The 16,436-nt window shown below is 39.1% G+C and overlaps 1 pseudogene across 1 annotated transcript; it reads right to left on the bottom strand.

Moving 5' to 3' along the window:
* Window positions 1-14,844: 14,844 nt before the first annotated feature.
* LOC307049499 (shieldin complex subunit 1-like) lies at window positions 14,845-15,078 on the bottom strand (annotated as a pseudogene). Its single transcript has one exon. The product of its transcript is annotated as a shieldin complex subunit 1-like (transcript).
* Window positions 15,079-16,436: the final 1,358 nt, after the last annotated feature.

Genomic DNA, 16,436 nt, shown 5'->3' with positions numbered 1-16,436 from the left:
ATTCTGTTTGCTAGTATTTTGTTGAGGATTTTTGCATCTATATTCATCAGTTATATTGGTCTGTAATTTTCTTTTTTTGTAGTATCTTTCTCTGGTTTTGGTATCAGGGTGATGGTGGCCTTATAGAATGAGTTTGGGAGCGTTCCTTCCTCTGCAATTTTTTCGAAGAGTTTGAGAAGGATGGGTGTTAGCTCTTCTCTAAATATTTGATAGAATTCACCTGTGAAGCCATCTGGTCCTGGACTTTTGTTTGTTGGAAGAATTTTAATCACAGTTTCAATTTCATTACTTGTGATTTGTCTGTTCATATTTTCTTTTTCTTTCTGGTTCAGTCTTGGAAGGTTGTACCTTTCTAATAATTTGTCCAGTTCTTCAAGGTTGTCCATTGTATTGGCATAGAGTTGCTTGAGTCTCATAGAGTCTCTTAGGATGCTTTGTATTTCTGAGGTGTCTGTTGTAACTTCTCCTGTTTCATTTCTAAGTTTATTGATTTGAGTCTTCTCCCTCTTTTTCTTGATGATCCTGGCTAATGTTTTATCAATTTTGTTTATCTTCTCATAGAACCAGCTTTTAGTTTTATTGACCTTTGCTATTGTTTTATTTCTTTATTTCTATTTCATTTATTTCTGCTCTGAATTTATGATTTCTTTCCTTCTGCTAACTTTGGGTTTTGTTTGTTCTTTTTTCTCTAGTTCCTTTAGGTTTAAGGCTACATTGTTTATTTGAGATTTTTCTTGTTTCTTGAGGTAGGCTTATATTGCTATAAACTTCCCTCTTAGAACTGCTTTTGCTGCATCCCATAGGTTTTGGATCATCGTGTTTTCATTGTCATGTGTCTCTAGTTATTTTTTGATTTCCTCTGATTTCTTCAGTGATCTCTTGGTTATTTAGTAATGTATTGTTTAGCCTCCATGTGTTTGTGTTTTTTACGTATTTTCCCTGTAACTGATTTCTAATCTCATAGCATTGTGGTCAGAAAAGATGATTCATATGATTTCAATTTTCTTAAATTTACTGAGGTTTGATTTGTGACCCAACATGTGATCTTTTCTTGAGAATTTTCCATGTTCACTTGAGAAGAATGTGTAATCTGCTCTTTTTGGATGGAATGTCCTATAAATATCAATTAAATCTGTCTGGTCTATTGTGTCATTTAAAGCTTGTGTTTCATTATTAACTTCCTGTTTGGATGATCTGTCCATTGGTGTAAGTGAGGTGTTAAAGTCCCCCACTATTATTGTGTTACTGTCGATTTCCTCTTTTATAGCTGTTAGCAGTGCCTTATGTATTGAGGTGCTCCTATGTGGGTACATATATATTTATAATTGTTATATCTTCTTCTTGGATTGATCGCTTTATCATTATGTAGTGTCCTTCCTTGTCTCTCATAATATTCTTTATATTAAAGTCTATTTTATCTGATATGAGTATTGCTATTCCAGCTTTCTTTTGATTTCGATTTGCATGGAATATCTTTTTACATCCCCTCACTTTCAGTCCGTATGTTTCCCTAGGTCTGAAGGGGGTCTCTTTTAGACAGCATTTCTATTGGTCCTGTCTTTGTATCCATTCAGCAAGCCTGTGTCTTTTGGTTGGAGCATTTAATACTTTTACGTTTAAGGTAATTATCGATATGTATGTTCCTATTACCATTTTCTTAATTGTTACAGGTTTGTTTTGGTAGGTCCTTTTCTTCCCTTGTGTTTCCCACTTAGAGAAGTTCCTTTAGCATTTTCTGTAGAGCTGATTTGGTGGTGCTGAATTCTCTTAGCTTTTGCTTGTCTGTAAAGCTTTTGATTTCTCCATTGAATCTGAATGAGATCCTTGCCAGGTAGAGTAATCATTGTAGGTTCTTCCCTTTCATCACTTTAAATATATCATGCCACTCCCTTCTGACCTGTAGACTTTCTGCTGAGAAATCAGCTGTTAACCTTATGGGAGCTCCCTTGTATATTATTTGTCATTTTTCCTTGTTGTTTTCAATCATTTTTCTTTGTCTTTAATTTTTGTCAATAGATTACTATGTGTCTCGGCATGTTTCTCCTTGGCTTTATCCTGCCTGGGACTCACTGTGCTTCCTGGACTTGGGTGGCTATTTCCTTTCCAATGTTAGGGAAGTTTTTGATTAAAATCTCTTCAAATATTTTCTCGGGTCCTTTCTCTCTCTCTTCTCCTTCTGGGACCCCTATAATGCGAATGTTGTTGCATTTAATGTTGTCCCAGAGGTCTCTTAGGCTGACTTCATTTCTTTTCATTCTTTTTCTTTATTCTGTTCCATGGCAATGAATTCCACTATTCTGTCTTCCAGGTCACTTATCAGTTCTTCTGCCTCGGGTTTTCTGCTATTGATTCCTTCTACTGTATTTGTCATTTCAGTTATTTTATTGTTCATCTCTGTTTGTTTGTTCTTTAATTCTTCTAGGTCTTTGTTAAACATTTCTTGCATCTTCTCAATCTTTGCCTCCATTCTTTCTCCAAAGTCCTGGATCATCTTCACTATCATTATTCTGAATTCTTTTTCTGGAAGGTTACCTATCTCCACTTCATTCAGTTGTTTTTCTGGGGTTTTATCTCGTTCCTTCCTCTGGTACATAGCCCTCTGCCTTTTCATCTTGTCTATCTTTCTGTGAATGTGGTTTTTATTCCAAAGGTGCAGGATTGTAGTTCTTCTTGCTTCTGCTGTCTGCCCTCTGGGGGATGAGGCTATCTAAGAGGCTTGTGCAAGTTTCCTGGTGCTCATCGCTCAGTAAAACTTTAATCCACTTGTCTGCTGATGGGTGTGGCTGGGTTCCCTCGGTCTTGTTTGTTTCGACTGAGGGACCCAACACTGTAGCCTACCTAGGCTCTTTGGTGGGGCTAATGGTCGACTCTGGGAGGGCTTACACCAAGGAGTTCTTCCCAGAACTTCTGCTGGCAGTGTCCTTGTCCCCACGGTGAGCCACAGCCACCCCCAACCTCTGCAGGAGACCCTTCAACGCTAGCAGATAGGTCTTGTTCAGTCTCCTATGAGGTCGCTGCTCCTTCCCCTGGGTCCTGACGCACACACATGCCCTCCATGAGTGGAGTCTCTGTTTCCCCCAGTCCTGTTGAATTCCTGCAATCAAATCCCAGTAGCCTTCAAAGTCTGATTCTTGAGGAATTCCTCCTCCCATTGCCGGGCCCCCACGTTGGGATGCCTGACGTGGGGCTCAGGACCTTCACTCCAGTGGGTGGACTTCTGTGGTATAAGTGTTCTCCAGTTTGTGAGTCACCCACCCAGCAATTATGGGATTTGATTTTATTGTGATTGCGCCCCTCCTACCATCTCACTGTGGCTTCTCCTTTGTCTTTGGATGTGGGGTATCTTTTTTAGTGAAATCCAGTGTCTTCCTGTCAATGATTGTTCAGCATTTAGTTGTGATTCTGGTGCTCTTGCAAGAGGGAGTGAGCTCACCTCCTTCTACTCTGCCATCTTGAGCCAATCTCCCTATACTTGCTACTCTTTAATCTTCGCAATGACCTCTTATTATTTCACAATTGAGTCACCAGAGACTTTGTATGGTTAAGGAACTGTCCAAAACAGTTCTGAGTTTTAATTCCGCTCCTTGACTGTCCAGGTCAAGGAACGGAATTAAAACTCAGAACTGTCTCCATTTAGGAACTGACTGATAATGTTAGAAAATTGATTTATAGACATCAAAGCATTGACACATAGGTTCACACCAGGCCAGAAGCTGAGACTGACCTGTGGGTAGTTAAAATACAGTATCTGTGCCCAGAACTCAGATATTCCAATACAGTGAGTCTGGAGTGTGGCCTAGAAATCTGCATTTTTAACTAACACTCCAGGTGATTTTCATCATCAGGCAAGATTTGCATGTGGCATTTGTCAGTAGTGTCTACTCTTAGCTCTCAGAATCGTGTATAGAGTTTTGTAAAACCTACAGATCTTGGAATCCCACTCCAAACCTACTGAATAAAGTCTCTTAAAGTGGGGCTCAAGAGTCTGCCTTATTAGCCACACCTCCCAGGGTATTCATACCAAGCAGACACACAGAGCTCCTCAGTGGCATTTGGGAAGTCCCACACACAAGGATGTCACTTTTATTGCCCTTTGGGTCTATGTCATGTGATCCTGTATTAAGTGAAGTTTTGTATAAATCTTTAGTTAATTAAATAGAAGCCTCTGGAATGAGGTGCCAGAGGGCCTGGTACACCTGGTAACTGAGTCTGCTTGCCTTTTTAGAATCTCCCTAAAGATCTCTGAAGGGAGGGAGGCTCAAGAGGGAGGGGATATGGGGATATATGTATGCATGTGGCTGACTCACTTCGTTGTACAACAGAAACTAACACAGTACTGTGAAGCAATTATACTCCAATAAAGATGTATTAAAAAACTATATTATATTTCTTAAATACACTCATGCATCTTAGTTCTTACATACGTTAAAATTGTATTTCCTCTTGCTGCCAAAAAACAAGTGCCTGCTCTCATGACAAGGCGTGTTTCTAAAATCACCCTCCTTCTCTCCCCTCAGTAGTTGTTATATTCACACTTTGGATGAAGAACCTAAGATAAAGGTCTAATTTGGATTAATAGGATAATTACCATGTGACAAAGCAATGCCAAATAACATGAGGAACTGCTTTGTGAGAGAGTTCTTAGTCTGACAACGGTTTGTTTTCAGGTATGCAACCTGAATTTCCAACTTCAGAATTGTTTCCCAGGCTTCTGATGAAATTTATATTTAAACATATGATGCAGCCTTGCCATTTTAAGAGTCAAGTTTGAACTCTGTAGTGGAATCTTTCTATCATTCCACAGGCTTTGCTGAGGCAGCTGAATTACCACCTCAACCTTGTTGATACCCCCAAGTGCAGCTTCCCGAAAATGAGGAGGGAGAATCTCGAACCTGCGAGTGGGAGAAATGCATCCCGCCTCTAGGGCTCACGCCTGTGTTCACCAGGACATCCTGCACGCTCTCTGGTGATTGTCAGTTTATGTGTTTCTCATCCCTATTAAGCTGTGAGCTCCATCAGCGTCAAGGGCTGTGCAGTCATACTTTGAAAATAATGACAGAACATCTTCAACAACTAACAGCTTTGGAGCCATTAGGGTACCACAGGTGCTGTGCTGGCATCTATTAGTCACGTTTCAGGGAAAAGAGAATGTGACCAAAGAAGGTAAAGAAATTTGCCGGAGTCAATGCATAGTAAGTGGCAGACCCTGGGATTCTAATTCTAAACTGACTGCAAAGCCTGAGGGATCACCTTTTCTTTTGTATCACCACTACCTGACCCAGAGTAGGTACATAGTAGGTATGAAACACACTGAATTATCGAGGAGCTGCCCTCTGCTGGATACTGTGCTCAGCTAGTCATAGACACTATCAACATCCAGAATCTAACCACCCCACTTCCATGTGGGGCTTGCCTGTGAAGACGGTGGCCACTCTGAGATAGCTGTAGGGTAAACTGGCTCTGACCCATTTGGGACTGGCTCACATTTCAGTAAAACTCAAGGCCTCTGTTACCTGAATGAATCCTTTCTTTTTCTCTTCTCTCGCAATTTCCCTACTCTCCACCTTATTATGGGCTCTTTTCCATCTACTTAAACATATTTCCCTCCCTACTGGAATCTCCTCAGGATGCATGAAACATACAATGGGCACCTACCACCTGCTTTGTACCTAGCACTGTTCTCACTTCAGCCCCATGTGGTCCCATGTCCACCACCCACCTCTCTGGGTTCTTTCCCAGCCACTATGAAGAGGGGTGCTTGTGCTGCCCAGGGTCACAGCCTCCTTTTACCTCTTACTATTTTATGACCTGGGGCAAGATGCTTAACCCAACTGTGCATCAGTTTTCTCATCGTTACTAGTGGGATGATAATAACACTGCTTACTTCATCAGCTTGGGGGAAAGTTAAATGAATTAATATCTGTAATGACTTATAAAAGTCCTTGGTTTGTAATAAGAGCACCAACAACGTTGGCGCATTGACCTACTCTAATGCCCTTCTCTTAACGGACCTCAATTTGGGATGCCTGCTATTCTGTGTCCTCTGTAGGCTGTCATTCCTTTCTGCTCCCCTTTCTGACTCATTCCTCAGGGCTGTATTCCATTTACTTTTTAATTTTCTTCTCTGCCTCTCATTCACATTTCCTCTGAGTTCTACCTGAGACCACACAAGGATGTATTTATATGTATTTGTGCTTCTTTATACATAGTCATCAGACCAGTGGAAAAGTAAAAGGTTCAGACAATTTCATGGCTTGCTCTTTTTAACAAAACAGATTTATTTTGAGACTGAATTAATAGAATCAATGATATGTAGGCACAATCTCATAAAAAAATTATAGTTTCACCCAAGTGAATTTGTTTAGGGGTGTGTGTGTGTGTGTGTGTGTGTGTGTGTGTGTGTTGCAAGGCTGATGTATGCCCACATTGCAAACAAAGACCAAGTCTGCTGGTCCTTAATAAATCTTGGTAGGAAAGATATTCAACATCTCGAAGCCTCAGTTGTCATACCTGAACAGCAGGGATAGGTGGGTCTCCTACATAATGGTGTTTGGGGGATGCCTTGTTACTGTTAAAGGTTTAATGCAATTGCAGGGAAGTGCTAAGAAGAGGTTTTACAATCTATTCCTTTTTAAGTGGGTTTTAACCAGGAATCTATAGAAACTACCAACTTTACCCTAGAGACCATGTCTTTGTAGCCAGGTGGTAATGTCTGTGTGTGTGTATGTGTGTATGTCCTTCTATATTCCTTGTCTACACAATTTTATGTCTCTCTCCTGGGAAACAATCTATGTAATTTGAAATGCTGAATGAATACCATGAATCATGGGGAGAACATTTGAACACATAAAACCCATGACATTGTCACCAAGTATTCTGCAGGAGTTGGGACTCAGGCTCAAACTGATGATGATATACATGATGAAATGTTAAAGAAGATGAGACACAGAAAAGAAAAGAAGTAAATTTCTTTTCTTGTATCCTTTATCGGTTATGAAATGATTGAATCTTTTAGACAATAAGTAAGAGTCAAGTTGGGAAAAGACTGGAGAAGACATTGTAATATTACATACTATTTCTTGTATAAATCTTTGTGAAATTTTTCCTTTTTTTAAAAGAAGAAAGCTCACAGATTGGTATCCTGAGGCTACAAATGCTCCTAAAAATCTTGCCATCCAGACCATTCCATGCCTTCTCTATGTTACCTAAAAAGCTGTGGCTGCAGGAATGGGAAGGTTTGGAGGCTGGTAATAGAATGAAGTTATGTGTAAGTTAAATGTGTTCATTTAAGCATCTCAGCATCTATTCAATCAACTTGTAACAATAGTTCTCAAAGTTCTACCTCTCCTATTGTGGTTCAGATGGATTCCTGTCACCATACAGGCGAGTTTCCCTAACCAAATATCTGCTCTGAGTCCATAATTCCTAGTACATGAGGTGGAAGAAATAAGGAGAGAATAGGGAGTCCAGAGTAGAGGCAGAAAAAGATAAGATTAAAAGAGGAATAAAAAGCATGGAGTATGCTAATATTAATTTAGTGTTTATTATGTCACAGACATCTATGCCAGGCACTTTGTGTGACTCACCTTGCTCATTTTCACAGTGGCTAGTTATTGTTATTCCATTTTTAGAGAAGACTACATCAATTACCTGACTTGCCAGGAGTGATGAGTGAATTCCCTCACTTAAGGAGTACAACTAGGTGCTTCCAGCTTCATCTCATTCAGCATTTCTGCACACAGGTAACCTCAGGAAGTTTAGCTAGCTTTCCCACATCACACAGCAAGGAAGAGTTGATATGGTTTGGAAATGAAATCTATACAGAAAATTTTAAATGCTCTATTGGCTACAGATCCCTGCTGCCATGAAGTCGTTTCTTTTGTCAGCATTAGGTAACGTGTTCATTACTAGAGGGAGCTCATAAGATTGTGATTGTTTTGAAGTCCTGAGTCCAACTGATCTTGCAGCTCAAACTCAGGTCACTCCTCGTATGAATGTGGGCAAATCTGTGGGAGATAGGAAGATTTTCTTCTTAGTTCTCAGGTTATTTGGTTTATTTCAGATGACATATAATATTGATCCAATTCCAAATATTTTCCCAAACCTTTTCATGCTCAGGCATCCATTTAAAGAAGGCACTGTTCTGAAGGCACTTGTTGTTTGGTGGCACAAAGATTTAGAGGATCTTGCCAATGTATTATTCAAGCCATTTACCCACATTAATGTATTATTGACACACAAGCTTAACAAGTTTCTAAAAAACTGTTGCTTATGAATGGGAACAATACCATGGTGACACTCACATGATACATTATATAGAGCTATTCCTTATCCTCTGGAACATGGATCCAATTCCACTTTATCTGAGCCAGCCTCCCACCTGGTTCCCTGGTTCCCTTGCAGACAAGTGGGATTGGACAAAAGCCATTGTTTTGCTTGATAATCTCTGACCCATCTGACATTCATTCCATCAGTGACTCAGCCTTTCAACCACATACTCACACAATCACCAAATAGACACAAAGTGTCTATTTGTCTAACAATTCTGTTTTACGGAAAGTTCCACCCTGAATCAAGAAAGAAGAGTTGTGTATATATGTCCATGCTACTCTACACTACCAAATGTAAAATAGATAGCTAGTGGGAAGCAGCCACATAGCACAGGGAGATCAGCTAGGTGGTTTGTGACCACCTAGAGGGGTGGGATAGGGAGGGTGGGAGGGAGTGAGATGCAAGAGGGAAGAGATATGGGAACATATGTATATGTATAACTGATTCACTTTGTTATAAAGCAGAAACTAACACACCATTGTAAAGCAATTATACTCCAATAAAGATGTAAAAAAAAATAAAAGAAGAGTTGATAACCAATTGCAAATGGCACACTATGCTGATGAAAACACTTATTGACACCAATAAACTATTCATTCATGTTCAAAGGTTTATCCTTTCAGATTTTACAAATACTGAGATGTGCAGACACTCTCTCAGATGTTTCCAATCAGTATTAGCATGCAGAGGGACCAACTCAATATCTGAAATACTGAAGAGAAATCTACAGCTGTCTGCATGGAATATTTAGTCTTTTAGAAAATCTCCCTCTTTCCCTTATTTATAATTCTAAAATTTGGAACACATAACAACCTTTTTAAGGTAGGAAAAAAATCTATTACTTCAGCATTCTGAAACAATCCCTTTCAATATTTTGGTCTTTAACTTTTCAATCTTTCCTGTGAAAAAATTTTAAATTATATATAAATGTATAGATGCATACAGGTAGAAATCTACACACATATTTTCTACCAAAAAAAATAGTAAGCACAGTATGTAATAGTCACATATTCACTTAGCAAGTCTATTATGAGCATTTTGTATGCCAATGAATATTTTTCTATAATATTTTTAGCAGCAGCACATCCATTGCATGAATATACAATAGTTTACTTAGACAATCCTATTCTTGAACATTTAATTTGATTCTAAATTTTTGTAAATTGTAAATTATACTATTATTTCAGTCAGCTATTGTTAAAATAATGCTGGATAACAAACCACTGCAGAGCTCAGGGGCTTAAAATAATCTTTATATTCATAGATCTACTGGTTGGCCATGGCGGCAGCTCTGGTTCCCTTTGCAAATCTGCAGTTCAGTATCTTCTCCATGAGTCTCATCTTCCTTGAATCATCAGGCTAACTGGGGCATGTGATTTCCACAGCAATAGTAGAGATAAGCCCCACTTGGCAAACATATTCCAAACCCTTGTTGACATTACATCTGCCTATAAACAATTGTTCAAAGCAAATCACATAGTCAAGTTCAAAGCTTAAAGTATATTTCACCTTTGTTAATAGAAACCTTAAGAGAACATGGAAAAAGGCGTGGAAGCTGAAAGGGGTGAAGAATTTGAGAAATAGTGCACATTACCATGATTATAATTAACATTCTAATATATGCAAATTGATAGGTAGATAGATAATCTTGAAATGTTTAAGATTATTTTATGAAAGCGAGGTTGGACAATATAATTCATTTTCTCTGTGCCCACATCACACGCTTCAGGTATAAAAACCTGCTGTACACTTAAGATCCTCTCTAAGGATTTGATTCAGGCTGTCTCAGAATTGATGATATTGGTTTCTCTATTCTTGATCTGCTGGTTGGTGCTCCATCTCAGGTACCATTTTGCTTCTGTCTCTCCTGATTAATGACCTCGGATGATCTTGGTTTTTTTCTTTGAGTAACATCATCACTATTATCTGGGACACATGTTTGATATTTGCCTTTCTGAAACAAGCCAGGTGGCCTTGAGGGAAAGGCCATTGCCAGCATACCTGCTCCAGCCTTGCCAGCTCCCATTCTAACCTTAGCTGGGAGAAGGAGATCAATCCTAGACCAGCGGTTTCATTCTTGAGAAGTTTATCTCCCTTCCTTATCAAGATTTGGCTTCCCTGACTATTTTGCCAGCTAAGGTGACTACCGTGGGTGTCTCCATTTCTATAGAGTATGGGGTGGGCATTCCCCGAAAGCCTTTAAATAGGTAAACTTGTTAAATCTTTACAATCTCTGTGGAGGAGGTAACGGATGTGTCACTTATAATTTTTTCTTCCTATGTCTTTAAAATAATAGATCCGTGGTTCTCAAATTTGAACATACATGATAATATCCTGGAGGGTTCTTAAAACATGGGTTCTTAAATTTGGCTTTTTATCCCTACTCCCCAAATCATGGTTTAGTAATCTAAAATGATATCCAGAGTTGTCAGCTTAAAGAGTTCTTTTGAAGCAGTAAAATTCAGATAGCATCTTAAGCAACATGTCCAAGACAGAGTTATTGTTGTTATTGCTTTTAATCTGATTGCATTTTTTTTTTTTTTTTTTTTTTTTTTTTTTTTTTTGTGGTATGCGGGCCTCTCACTGTTGTGGCCTCTCCCGTTGCGGAGCACAGGCTCCGGATGCGCAGGCTCAACAGCCATGGCTCACGGGCCCAGCCGCTCCGCGGCATATGGGATCCTCCCAGACCGGGGCACGAACCCGTATCCCCTGCATCGGCAGGCGGACTCTCAACCACTGCGCCACCAGGGAGGCCCTGATTGCATTTTTTAATGTGAAAAGATTTTTTTAATTCCTCAGTCAAAAAAAAATTTTAATTCCTGAATTCCACCCCCCAATTTTTTATTTACTTCATTTTAGATGGGGCTGGAACAATAGTATCCTCCAGAATGTCCCCCATAGGATTTTGATATGTAGACAGTAAGAGTTATTGATCCAGACCCTGAAAAGTTTACTGAGAATTGATGGGTATTGCTGTTTGGCCATCCATAGGCACATTCACATGTACACACATGTATCCTCTGGACATTCTTTTTTGTTTGTCTTCTTTTTTCTCCAAGAAGAGAAAGTCCTGTCGTTAACTACAACACTAGCTTTGTGTAAGAACTTTTGTGAGGGAGAATTTGTGATATTAAAATTGCTCCTTAGAAATTCTGGCTTCAGCTCTGACATGTAAAGAGCTTAAAAGTTATCTTTCCCATTCTTCCAATAAGGAAAAGGTGGAAAAACTGCAAAGCAATGACTTTTCTTAGACCTCTCAGAGAACATAGGTTGCAGGATAAACTACTACCCTGAAATCTGGAGAGACAGGCGCATCCAGAGAGATAGAGCCACTGAGATCTACTTGCTGGAAGCAGCAGCCACTGTGATCATACACTAGTAGGAACACTGGGCAAAACAGTTATGTAGCAAGCCTAGAAAGGCCTGCTTGCAAGGTTGGCCCTTGGCTGGTGCCTGGCAACTTCGACTTTAGGAGGGTTCCCACGATTCACAGAACAGTGCTCACTCACTGTGCCTAGGCTGCTTATATAAACCATGTGGTTTAGCTGACACCTATTTTCCATCTGGGAGGTTGGAATTTTGGTATGTGCCAGGCAGAGGGTGACCTCAGTAAAAACCTTGGGCAGTAAGTCTCTAAGGAGCTTCCCTGATAGGCAACATTTAATATGCATTGTCACAACTCATAGCTGTAAGAATGAAGAGCATCCTCTGTGTCCCTCCTCTGGGACAGGACTGGGGGAAGCTTGTGCCTGGTTTCCTCCAAATTTCACACAGGCACACTTTTCCTTTCATGATTCTGCTTTCTGTCACTTTACTGTAATAAATCCTAGCTGTATGATGGTATTCTGAATCCTATGAGGCTTTCTACTAAATTATTGAACCTGGAGTAGTCATGGGGACCCTGGACAGAAACATTTAGGTAGCGAATTTGATAAATTGCAGGAAGCTGCGTATGGATAAGCTTGAGAGTGAGAAAATCCTGAAGACCACTGTTTTGGGCTGGCGGGGGAAGGTAGCTCGTATTCATGGGCTTTATCTCCAAGAACCACAGGAACTCCACCCAGTTCTCCTGGTGAAGTTTTTTGTTTGTTTGTTTTGTTTTGTTTAACATCTTTATTGGACTATAATTGCTGTACAATGTTGTGTTAGTTTCTGCTGTATAACAAAGTGAATCAGCTATATGTACTCATATATCCGCATAACCCCTCGCTCTTGTGTCTCCCTCCCCCCCTCCCTATCCCACCCCTCTAGGTGGTCACAAAGCACCTAGCTGATCTCCCTGTGCTATGTGGCTGCTTCCCACTAGCTATCTGTTTAACATTTGGTAGTGTATATATGTCCATGCCACTCTCTCACTTCGTCCCAGCTTACCCTTCCCACTCTCCATGTCCTCAAGTCCATTCTCTACATCTGTGTCTTTATTCCTGTCCTGCCCCTAGGTTCTTCAGAACCTTTTTTTTTTTTTTTTTTAAGATTCCGTATACATGCGTTGGCATACGGTATTTGTTTTTCTCTTTCTGACTTACCTCACTCTGTATGACAGAATCTAGGTCCATTCACATCACTAGAAATAACTCAATTTCGTTCCTTTTAATGGCTGAGTAATACTCCATTGTATACATGTGTCAAATCTTCGTTATCCATTCATCTGTTGATGGACATTTAGGTTGCTTCTATGTCCTGGCCATTGTAAAAATAGAGCTACAATGAACATTGGGGTACGTGACTCTTTTTGACTTATGTTTTTCTCAGGGTATATGCCCAGTAGTGAGATTGCTGGGTCGTATGGTAGTTCTATTTTCAGTTTTTTAAGGACCTCCATACTGTTCTCCATAGTGGCTGTATCAATTTACATTCCTACCCATAGTGCAAGAGGGTCCCCTTTTCTCCACACCATCTCCAGCATTAATTGTTTGTAGATTTTTTGATGATGGCCATTCTGACCTGTGTGAGATGCTATCTCATTGTAGTTTTGATTTGCATTTCTCTAATGATTAATGATGTTGAGCATTCTTTCATGTGTTTGTTAGCAATCTGTATATCTTCTTTGGAGAAATGTCTATTGAGGTCTTCTGCCCATTTTTGGATTGGGTTCTTTGTTTTTTTGATACTGAGCTGCATGAGCTGCTTGTAAATTTTGGAGATTAATCCTTTGTCAGTTGCTTCATTTGCAAATATTTTCTCCCATTCTGAGGGTTGTCTTTTTGTCTTGTTTATGGTTTCCTTTGCTGTGCAAAAGCTTTTGAGTTTCATTAGGTCCCATTTGTTTATTTTGTTTTTATTTCCATTTCTCTAGGAGGTGGGTCAAAAAGGATCTTGCTGTGATTTATGTCATAGAGTGTTCTGCCTATGTTTTCCTCTAATAATTTTATAGAGTCTGGCCTTACATTTAGGTCTTTAATCCATTTTGAGTTTATTTTTGTGTATGGTGTTAGGGAGTGTTCTAATTTCATTCTTTTATATGTAGCTGTCCAGTTTCCCAGCACCACTTATTGAAGAGGCTGTCTTTTCTCCATTGTATATTCTTGCCTCCTTTATCAAAGATAAGGTGACCATATGTGCATGGGTTTATCTCTGAGTTTTCGATCCTGTTCCATTGATCTATATTTCTGTTTTTGTGCCAGTACCATACTGTCTTGATTACTGTAGCTCTGTAATACTGTCGGAAGTCAGGGAACCTGATTCCCCCAGCTTAATTTTTCTTTCTCAAGGTTGTTTTGGCTATTCGAGGTTTTTTGTGTTTCCATACAAATTGAGAAAATTTTTGTCCTAGTTCTGTGAAAAATGATATTGGTAATTTGATAGGGATTGCACTGAATCTGTAGATTGCTTTGGGTAGTGTAGTCATTTTCACAATGTTGATTCTTCCAATCCAGGAACATGGTATATCTCTCCATCTGTTTGTATCATCTTTAATTTCTTTCATCAATGTCTTATAGTTTTCTGCATACAGGTCTTTTGTCTCCTTAGGTAGGTTTATACCTAGGTATTTTATTCTTTCTGTTGCAATGTCAAATGGGAGTGTTTCCTTAATTTCACTTTCAGATTTTTCATCATTAGTGTTTAGGAATACAAGAAATTTCTGTGCATTAATTTTGTATCCTCCTACTTTACCATATTCATTGATTAGCTCATACTTTTCTGGTAGCATCTTTAGGATTCTCGATGTATAGTATCATATCATTTGCACAAAGTGACAGTTTTACTTCGTTTCCCACTTGAAATCCTTTTATTTCTTTTTCTTCTCTGATTGCTGTGGCTAAAACTTCCAAAACTATGTTGAATAATAGCAGTGAGAGAGGGCAACCTTGTCTTGTTCCTGATCTTAGTGGAAACGCTTTCAGTATTTTCACCACTGAGCATGACATTGGCTGTTGGTTTGTCATATATGACCTTTATTATGTTGGGTCTTAGTGTTGAGACATAGACCTCTGTGAGAGCTCTTGCCAACTGATATTATGTGGGGCTGGGAGGTCTCCGGTGGTCCAATGTCCTCAACTCGGCTCTCCCACCTCAGAGGCTCAAGCCTGACACCAGGGCAGAGCACCAAGACCCTGTCGGCCACACGGCTGGATCTACATCTGAAGAACAAGGAATAGAAAGGACTTATTCAGAACTAAAAGCCTCACTATTGGCCTCCTGGCTGGGTCTCTGCAACACGTAATCCCTTACGTCATAAGCTGATGGCAGGTCCAAAGCATTGCTCTCCTCTGACTGGCTTCCTGGAGTGGCTTCCTGAGTTGCCATAGTCCGCCCCACCACAGCAGCCACCTCGAACCAGAAGCCATGGTGAAGTTTTGAGAAAGATTATTTCCTTGTTCTGGCAGGGAAAGGGGAAGAGTAAACACTGTGAAATAAACTCAGAGATTTCTATTTAACAAAATCCCACTCCCCAGGGGAAAGGTCTTTGCTAAAGGCTTATACCAGGAAGAAAATTCCTTCTATTCCAGTCCCCTTCAAGTTTCCAATCTTACCTAAGAGGGGAAAAATCCAATAGGGGGTCAGAGTTTCAAGGAAATAGGTTGAGAACAATGCACCCATGGAAGGATTTGGGGATATACAAATATCAAATCATTATGTTCTACACCTGAAACTAATATGTTATATGACAATTATACCTCAATAAAAAATTAATTACAAATGGATCATATACTTAAATGTAAAATGCAAAAATATAAAATTTATTTAAGAAAACATAGAAAATCTACATAATTTTCAGTTTGGTGATAGGTTTTCAAATATAAGACAATATCATGACTCATGAAAGAAAAAACTAATACATTGGATTTTATGAGAATTATAAACTCCCGCTCTGGGAAAGACACTCTTAACAGAATGAAAACACAAGGCACTACATTGGGAGGAAATATTTGCAAAATACTTATATGATAAAGGACTTGTATCCAAAATATACAAAAAACTCTAAAGACTCAATAAGAAGAAAACAAATATTCCAGTTTAAAAATGTGCAAGATATTTGAATAGATACCTCACCATAGAAAATATACAGATGGCAGAGAAACATATAAAGCTGCTTAATATCATTCGTCATTAGGAACATGCAAAAACAACAAGATGTCACTGCATGCTTAGTAGAATGGCTAAATTGTTTTTTAAAATGCTATACTGACTACTGGTGAGGATGCAGAGCCACAGGAACTCTCATTCATTGTTGGTTCAAATACAAAACAGTGCAGCCTCTCTGGCAGACAGTTTGGCAGTTTCTTACAAAGTTAAAACATAGTTTTACCTTATGATCCAACATTTGCACACCTAGGTATTTGCTCAATTGATTTGAAATTTTACATTCACATAACTTCTGCATGCATATGTTTTTAGAAGCTTTGTTTATAATGACCAAAAACTGAAAGCAGCCAAGATGCTCTTTAATAAGTGAGTGAATAATTAAATTGTGTTATAATCACAGAATGAAATATTATTTAATATTATAAAGGTGTATAGACAAAAAATCCACAAAATAAGCAAAAAAACAAGCAAACAAAAAACCCCAGAAACACAAGGTTAAACTTTAAATGCATATTACTAAGTAAAAGAAGCCAGTCTGAAAAGGTTAAATATTATATGATTCCAGTTGTGTGACATTG

Source organism: Hyperoodon ampullatus (assembly GCF_949752795.1).
Source record: "Hyperoodon ampullatus genome assembly, chromosome: 3".
Classification (NCBI taxonomy): domain Eukaryota; kingdom Metazoa; phylum Chordata; class Mammalia; order Artiodactyla; family Ziphiidae; genus Hyperoodon; species Hyperoodon ampullatus.
The sequence above is the reverse complement of the archived record's forward strand: the minus strand, read 5'-3'. Positions and strand labels throughout refer to the sequence as shown.